Here is an 8617-nt window from a genome sequence, read left to right as displayed (position 1 = left end):
CCCTTCCCCCCCTCCGCACATTCCTGTCAAAAGCGTGAGGGGAGGAAAAGGCCCCTCCGCCGAGCGCAGCCCATCCCTGTCAGCCCTCGTCCCAGAAATAAAGAGCAGCCCCTCCTCCTGCTTCATAACTTCTTCCAACTGTGCGGAGGGCTGCACTCCGGCCAGTGGGCCCGGCGCGTCTCCGGACTGGGGCTCCAGCAACTCGGGGATTACGCAGGCGAACCCGCACGCCGTCCGGGGGGGATGCTCGGAAGGACGGCTGGTGAGGGCTGGACCTTGGCGGGACGGAGGAATTCGAAGGCGTCGGATGATTGTATCCTTCCTGTGCCCGGGGGGAAATCCAAAATGTGAAGGCTTCACACAGGTAAGGGGTGCGAGGGCTGGTGACTGCCACTCTCGCTGGAGGCAATATACATCGGTACCGGCCGGCCCGCGGGTTGCTCTTCGTCGCGGCCGCGGAACGAATCCCGTCGTGAGAAACGGTCACAGAACCGTAGCAAGCGATTGGACGCGACAAAGGGAAAGGGGTGAGAGGGGGAGAAAAATCTGCAACCCGGGGGGTGCATTCACTTCCGTCCCACGTTGTCGGTGTGTTGCACGCGCCGTGTGCTAGCAGTGCGGGGGGGAGAGAGGCAGGGAGGGGGACACGCCTGCCTGCCTGTGGGAGCCGAGATGACTTCTTTAAAACCTGGGTCATTAGGATGCCGGAGGCACGTTGCTCTCCGGAGTCGTGCGCTAGCCCTGGTGTTGCATGGCAGGGCCTCTGGGGTACTGCCTAATAGAAGCGCTCTGTGCTGCACGGCGGGGCATGGTTTGCTGTCGGGAAAGGGGGGGTCGTTCCTCCCCTCCCCCCCAACTTTTGCATCTCTGTGCGCGGGGATGTCTTCCGCTTTTTGCCTCCCCCGGCTTTTCAGGATAAAACCGAATCGCAGAGGAGAGGGCTGAGTGTCTGGCGGACACAGAACGTTCTGTCGCGGGGGTGGGGAACCATTTTTGGGTCGGGAGCCGCTGGCCCGCAGAAAAATCGGTCGGGGCCTGCCCACAAGTGAGAAGCCTCTGACTCCCCACGTTCCCCTCGCACACGCGAGCCTAGTGGAGCCTGGGCTACAAGACTTTGGGGGCTCCCCCCCAGGCTATGGGGTGGGGCCCAAAATGAGGGGTTCTAGGAAGAGAGCTTGGGGTGTGGGCAGGAGGGAGGGTACAGGAGTGGGCTATGGGGGGCTTTAGGGGGAGGTAGGGTGTAGGAGCAGCCTGAGGGTGGGGGATCTGGGCGATGGGGGGGGCTACTACTGGTGCAGCTCCGTGGGGCTGCATATGGTTCCGTGTCCCCCCCCACTCCTAAGCCAGGGAAGCGGGTGTGGCAGTTCATGCAGGCAGAGCCCATGGGTCGGATCCAGCCTCGGACTTGCCTGGTTCTGGCCTGCGAGGCACCAGGATTCCCCATATCCTTCCAGGAGCCAGTGCTGGCACATCTGCCCCATAGGGAGGAGCCACATGGGGGCCACAGGGCTGGAGCGCCAGTACCGGCTCCCCGCTGTAGGGGGAGCCCTGAGCCTGGGGAGCCGGAGCTAGGCAAGCCAGGGGCCACATCTGGAGCCTGAGATCCCCCACCCTTGTCCTATATGCTGACACAGCTGCCTCCCCCCACTACATCTCAAATGACACCCCCCCCCCCCCCGGGCATGGACTGCCAGGATTGCTGCCCCACATTGCATGGGCTTTCTAGCATCACTGGGGTGGGGGGGGGGGGCGATGCATCAAAGGCCAAGCCCTGCTTTCAGCCCCATCCACTTCCCCACAGCAGCCTGGGTGTGGCAGGATTGAATCTGAGCCCAGGACTCTCCGCTGTTGGTAGAACTAGGATTTACAGGCATTCAGTCAGGTCCCAAGCCTGCTGGCAAAATAGCAGGTGCTCTGTGCCTCATCTCTCTGGCCTGTAGGGCAGCTCTTTAAAGGGGCTTTGCAACGCTTAGCCGGGGACCAGCTGGAGTCTCCAGCTGATCCCAGGCTCCTAATACACGCCTCTTGGAAACGCCGCCCCAGCGCTTCCAAGGGGCAGCACTGCATGGAGCCGGGGGTCAGCTGGAGACTCCAGCTGATGCTTGGCTCCATGCAATGCTGCCCCGTTGAAACACCACCGCTGCTATTCAAAGGGGAGGCGCACGCGATTCATCGCAATTACATTTTTTAATTGCTTGACAGCCCTAGGCTGTGTCTACATTGGCATGATTTGGCGCAAAAGTGCCTGCTTTGGCGCAAAAACGTGCTGCCTGTCTACACTGGCCGTGTGTTCTTGTGCAAGGACACTGACGTTCTAATGTATGAAATCAGGGCTTCTTGTGCAAGAACTATGATGCTCCCTCTCAGGAATAAGCCCTCTTGCGCAACTGTTCTTGCGCAAGAGGCCAGTGTAGACAGGCAACATGAATTTCTTGCACAAGAAAGCCCGATGGCTAAAATGGCCATCGGAGGTTTCTTGAGCAAGAGAGCGTCTACACTGGCACGGATGCTTTTGCGCAAAAGCACATGCCAGTGTAGACGCTGTCTTGCGCAAATACTTTAACGCAAAAACTCTTGCGTTAAAAGTCGCAAAAACTCTTGTGTTAAAAGTATTTGTGCAAAATCTTGCCAATGTAGACATAGCCCTGGGCTACGTCTAGACTGGCATAATTTTCTGGAAATGCTTTTAACAGAAAAGTTTTCCGTTAAAAGCATTTTCGGAAAAGAGCATCTAGATTGGCACGGACGCTTTTCCACAAAAGCACTTTTTGCGGAAAAGCGTCCGTGGCCAATCTAGACGCGCTTTTCCGCAAAAAAGCCCCGATCGCCATTTTCGCGATCGGGGCTTTTTTGCAGAAAACAAATCTCAGCTGTCTACTCTGGCCCTTTTGTGCAAAACTTTTGTGCAAAAGAACTTTTGCCTGAACGGGAGCAGCGTAGTATTTCCTCAAAAAGCACTGATTTCTTACGGTAGGAAGTCAGTGCTTTTGTGGAAATTCAAGGGCCAGTGTAGACAGCTGGCAAGTTTTTCCAGAAAAGCAGCTGATTTTCCGGAAAAACTGGCCAGTCTAGACACAGCTCCAGTGTTTATCCAATAAACCCCAGAAATGGTTACGTGTATCTGAGGGCTTATCTACACAGAGCAGCAATGCAGAGTATGGGATTGTGATTTCCAAAACACACCAATGTGTTGCACATTCATGGAGCCATGTCGACCCTGCTGGTGTGCACTGCAGGTTCCCGAGTGTGCTTTAATATTGTGCCATTACACGAGCATGGCAAAGAAATTCCAGAGATTATTCATTCCAGTAGATGCAAAGAGCCCTGTAATCCCTTGATTTTTTGGACACCTACAGGAAATTCAGATTGCTAAAAATAAACCTGGAAAAATGAAATTAATACTGTACCCCCCCCAAAAAAACCACACACACCAAGAAACCTCACAAGCAAAGTGTTGTAGATGCCATGACACTGAAAGGATAAAGCAGTGGCAAGAATTTTTCAAACAGGAAATTTCAGAGTCCTATTATATATATATCGATCTCTGTGAACGGTTGTTCTGATTCTAGGGCTCATAGCTGAGCAGTAAAATAGAGAGGATGGCCCTGGGGTCCTGCTGGTGTTGGGGCCTGAACTAGGGTGCCTATTCCGAACTACCGGTACACCTCGTTTCACGAGGAGTACCGGTAGTTCGGAATAGGACCCTAGTCCGAACTACCTAGTTCGAGCCCCGTGTAGCCGCGCTACACGGGGTTCGAAGCAGCGGGGATTTAAAAATGGCGGCTCCCCGCTTATGCTAATGAAGCCCGGGAAATTCAAATCCCGGGCTTCATTAGCAAGTGCGGTATGCATACATTACCCCGCTAGTTCGAACTAGCGGGGTAGTGTAGACATACCCTATGTGTAGCTGCCCCCCTGTAGAGCAATGGCCGATGCTGACTTCTGGCAAGTCAATTTTCTATTGCAGGAGAAATTAGTGACAAGGAGTGCAGTTTCTTTGTTTCCATTGTAGACCGAGGTGGTCACAAGTGGCCTATGCAGGGGGAACCTCTCCCCCGTTTTGGAAACCTCAGCTCCCAAATCAATGCTTGGTTCCCAGAAAGCAACTTTGTCCCCCAAATTAATCCTAGTTAGAAAGATTAAGGAAGATAACAAACTTTTTTGCTGCTTGCCAGAGCTCCCCAAAAAGCGTAGTGCAACACTAACCACAATGCAGCCTTTCTTCAAAGACTGTTCACAGCTCCCAGGCTAAAGCTTGGTCTACACTAGGAGTTTAGGTTGAATTTAGCTGCATAAGGTTGATTTTTCTAAACAAGGAAAAGAACCTATAAGACTATGTATAATAGCAGCATCCTGCCATAACAGTATTTACCACCTTATCTATCAGAAAGGAGTTTTTTGTTTGGCAGTGCATGTGTGTGTGTAAACTCGATGCATGTGGATTCACTACAACCTGGAGCAGAGACAGCAGATGCTGTCTCTTCCTGCGATATTTATATACTGTACAGGATTCTTCCTCCTGTTTCTTTCTAATTTCCTGGTGCTTCCTTCATGGATTTTCTTTCTAAGTCAAGTCCTTATAGTTCTTAAAATCAATGAGTAGTTCTGCGGCACCTTAGGTTATGTCTACACTACCAGGTTATTTTGAAATAAGTTATTTTGAAACAATAACTCCCAACATAACTATTTCAAAAGAAGCTTATTCCTCCTCACAGGCAGGAGTTATTATTTTGAAATAACAAGCCTATTATTTCGAAATAACAGGCTTGGTAGTGTGAACGCTTGCCTTGAACGTTATATTTCAAAATAAGGGGAGTTGTTATGCCCTTTGAGGCTATGTCTACACTGCAGCGCTTTTCGGGGTACCGGAATAGCTATCCAACAGCTTAACAGCAAGCCCATTATTTAGAAATATAACGGGCTCGCTATTCTGACATCCCTGTAAACCTCATTCCAGGAGGAGTAAAAGTATGTCTACACAGCGGGGCGATTTCAGGATACTGGAAGTATCCCAAAATAGCTACCCGCATCTTTTGAACATGCCCGCTATTTTGAGATAGGTCTTGAAATAGCAGATGCGCTATTTCGGCATCCCTGTAACCCTCATTCCAGAAGGGTTAAGGAAGGTCTCAGGATAGTGTGTTATTTCGAAATTTGGTGCTGTGTAGAAATAAGATATGCGCTATGCAAATTGCGTATCTTATTTCGAGTTTAGGGTACTGTGTAGATGCACCCTAGGGGACATTTCGGAATAGCAGGTTATTTTGAAAAAAGATCAGAATAAGATACGCAATTTGCATAGCTCAAATTGTGTATCTTATTTCAACCAACGGTGCAGTGTAGATGCACCCCCAAGACTCACAAAAATATATAGTATCATTAGTTTGTGGGTAAAACCCACTTCATCAGATGAGCTGGAGTAGAAATAACAGAAACCAAGAGATATATATAACAACAAAGAAAAAAATACCTGTCAATTGTAGAACCAGTGCTAATGAGGCTAATTAAGTGGGCTGGAAGTGTCCCATGCTTAGCTTTTGATGTAAAGATATAGTTGTTAAAGGCAGAGGAAACTGACTCTATAATGGGACATCCAGTTAATGTCAGGAGAACAGTGTTAAATCTGTAGATGAATACCAATTCCGCACTCTGTCTCTGTAATTGGGTGGTGAAATTCCTTTGTAGAAAAATGGTTACTTTTAAATCCGTGAGTGAGTGCCCGGGCAGGTTAAAATGTTCCCTGCAGGTTTCTTTGTGTTACCATTTTGAATATCTGATTTGTGTCCATTAATCCTTTGTCGTAGATACTGTCCAGTGTGGCTAATCTATGGGCATTGCTGGCACTTGTTGGCATATCAATTACAGACTCATATGGCTACCCCTCTCAGACGTGTAGTTCTTGTAAACTGTGCATGATTTCATCCTTTCTTCTTTCTTTCCACTCCTGTGGAATTTTTAAAACGGCACAGGATAACTCCTGAATATTATAGCCTTCCCGAAGATTTGTGTAGTCCTCAGAAATTTGCAGATTTTTTTCCCGCCCTTTGTGAATATCCCGATAACCCAACATGGTTCAGTGTATCCTTGTATGCTGGTGTCCCTTGAGACCCAATGAATTAAAGCAAATTTGGGGTTAACTAGATGCAATCAATCAGAACAACAGATGCAGTGGGAGAAAAAGGAGATTATACTAACATGCTGGCAAAGTATGTGTCTCTTTGCCCTATAGTGCTGATCCACTAGAGGAGAACAACCCACTACTGCCAGCTAATGGGGCTATTTGTTTAGCTGCAGCAGTGGACGTCTGTGGCTTCATAATAGCCATTGAAAGGGCTGAGAGAAGAAAGCGTCACCCGTGGCTGTAGCAAAAAGGCAGGGCTGGCTGCCTCTGCTGAATATTAGAGCTGGCTTTTCAAATAGCAGGGTCTCCCCATGTGTTGGTTCTTGGAGTTCAGACTCTGGGGAACCTTTGTGTCCATAAGCTTCAGAACGGGAAGAGGAGCCGAAATGGGACGGATGCTTTTGTCTGAGCTGGTAGGAGCTTGCCTCAGCTGGGAGCGGCTACTCGTGTGCAGTTGGGATAAGAGGAGACTAAGAACAGAGAGCTGCTTGAAAGGCAGATGGTCTGGTATCCACGGGGCTGAGGATAGCGTCTATGGCCGCCAAGACCTTTATAAATCCCCCATTAATGAGCAGCGGGCACATTCTCACGGGGCCCATTGAAATGCTAATGCGGCTGCTTTTCCCTCAGGCCGTGTTTTCTGACATCCCGGGGGAGACAATAGCCATGGGGTCTCACCCTCAAGTTCACGGGACAGGGAGGCTGTCAGCCCTGCTGGGTCACTGCCTTCGAACAATCCCGACGTGTCGAGCTGGGTGCCAGAGCAGAAAATAGGCCTCCTCCTTGTGAACGTGCTCCCTCGGCCTCTATTGACCGGCCTGACAAGACTTCTCCACCTCTCATTTAAACAGTCCCAGGCCTCACCCCCTCACAGCCTCGCCAGGCCTCACAGAATCTCGTACTAATGGCATTTCAGCCGCCTCCTCCCCCTCCCCATCAACCCTTTCTCAAAACCCTTGCTCCGAGAGGAGAGGAGTTGGCCCATCTGCCGGAACAGCCATTTCTGGCGGTTGCTGACTCTGCCTTTTAAATGGATAGAACGCTCCTTAGACAGCAGCTTTCCATAGCCTTACCCTGCGTGGTGGTGGTGGGAGAGGCGAGCACTGGAGTTGTGGGCCTGGAGACGGGTGGCCCGTTGTCTGTGGGGCAACCTGGTGAAGCTACTGACTAAGATGGAGTGACTCTGATTTACCCCTCCACGTGCACAGGACAGGTCATTGCGGGCAAGCCTCCTCCACCACAGCGCTTCCATCTGGTGAGCGAGACAGCCCCCCGACAGGCAGTCGACTGGCCTGTTTTGCTGTCTGCCTCTTTGCTGGAACGTAGCAGGCGCTGGGCCGGGGCGTCTGTGACGTGGCATCTGTGCGACTGACAACAGGACCCGGCACCGCCCGCCGCTTCCTCTCAGCCTTCGTGGAAATTCCACGGGAGCCCTTCAGCTGGTCTCCAAGGGCATGTCTACACAGCAAGCCATTATTTCGAAATAACGTCGAGCTGGAGGACTTCTCTCTCCGACCCCTGTAACTCTCACTTCACGAGGAATAAGGGAAGTCGAAGGAAGCGTGTTCTGCCTTCGACTTCCTGCTGTGTAGACAGTGCCAAATGCCGAATTACGTTATTTCGACTTGAGCTGCGCCATTGACGCAACTGAAGTTACTAATCTTAATTTGACTTTTGCCCTGCAGTGTAGACGTACCCTGAGGCTATGTCTACATTGCCCTCGTTTTGTGCAAAAAATATGCAAATGAGGCAAAGCGTGGAATATCACCGTGCCTCATTTGCATAATTAACGAGGCTCCGTTTTTGCACAAGAGACATTCTTCCTGAAAAAAAATGCAGAAGAACGGCTCTTGTGCAAGAGGGGGGTTTTGCGCAAAAAGGAGCTGTGTAGACGGCTCCTGTTTGTGCAAAAGCCTCTTGCGCAAAATGGAGTCTCATTAATTATGCAAATGAGGCATGGCGATATTCCATGCTTTGCCTCATTTCCATATTTTTTGCACAAAACAGGGGCAGTGTAAACATAGCCTAAGTGTCTATCGGCCTCTCTTGTGTGTCCTCCTTCGCGCTGTGACTTTCAGTTTGAGAAGCGGTGGATGTAGGAAGATGGAGTCCCATCCATGCGCTCTGCTCTGCTCTGGGAGTCTTGCTAACCAGATGGGACCAGTCAGCCCCCTGTGACGATCTCTGGTGAGAATCCCAGCTCAGAGGGACCACTGGACAGCTGCTGGGGGGGGAACAATTTTGTCTAGGGCAAAATGTCATTATTTATTTGCTTGCATGTGCAAATTTGTTTTTTAAGTCCAGTGACACGATTGTTCTTATCTGCTTTAGAAACATGCATGCCCTGCTTGGGAGAAGCAAGAAGAGTCCTCTTCCTTTTTGTAAGGCTATGGTGGATGGAAGGACGGTCCAGTGGTTGAGGCCTAGTAGTTGAGCGACCAGTGTTCGAACCTCTGCCCTGCCACAGACTCCCGGTGCAGGGTTGCCAGGTGTCCG

The 8617-nt window shown here is 50.6% G+C and overlaps 1 protein-coding gene across 23 annotated transcripts in view; it reads left to right on the top strand.

Annotated features, from left to right (window-relative positions):
• Positions 1-33: 33 nt before the first annotated feature.
• Positions 34-8617, top strand: part of LOC102464061 (uncharacterized) — a 274304-nt gene continuing 265720 nt past the window's right edge. For 11 of the 23 annotated variants that reach the window (XM_075925504.1, XM_075925478.1, XM_075925574.1 and 8 more), the window contains exon 1: positions 36-364. The gene's annotated coding sequence lies outside the window, so the exon portion shown is untranslated. Of the gene's footprint in view, positions 365-8617 lie in introns of all 23 variants that reach the window. The other 12 variants (XM_075925506.1, XM_075925485.1, XM_075925526.1 and 9 more) reach the window with 3 other exon arrangements.

This window comes from Pelodiscus sinensis, chromosome 1 (genome assembly GCF_049634645.1).
Source record: "Pelodiscus sinensis isolate JC-2024 chromosome 1, ASM4963464v1, whole genome shotgun sequence".
Taxonomy (NCBI): domain Eukaryota; kingdom Metazoa; phylum Chordata; order Testudines; family Trionychidae; genus Pelodiscus; species Pelodiscus sinensis.
This window is presented reverse-complemented; position numbering and strand designations above follow the sequence as displayed.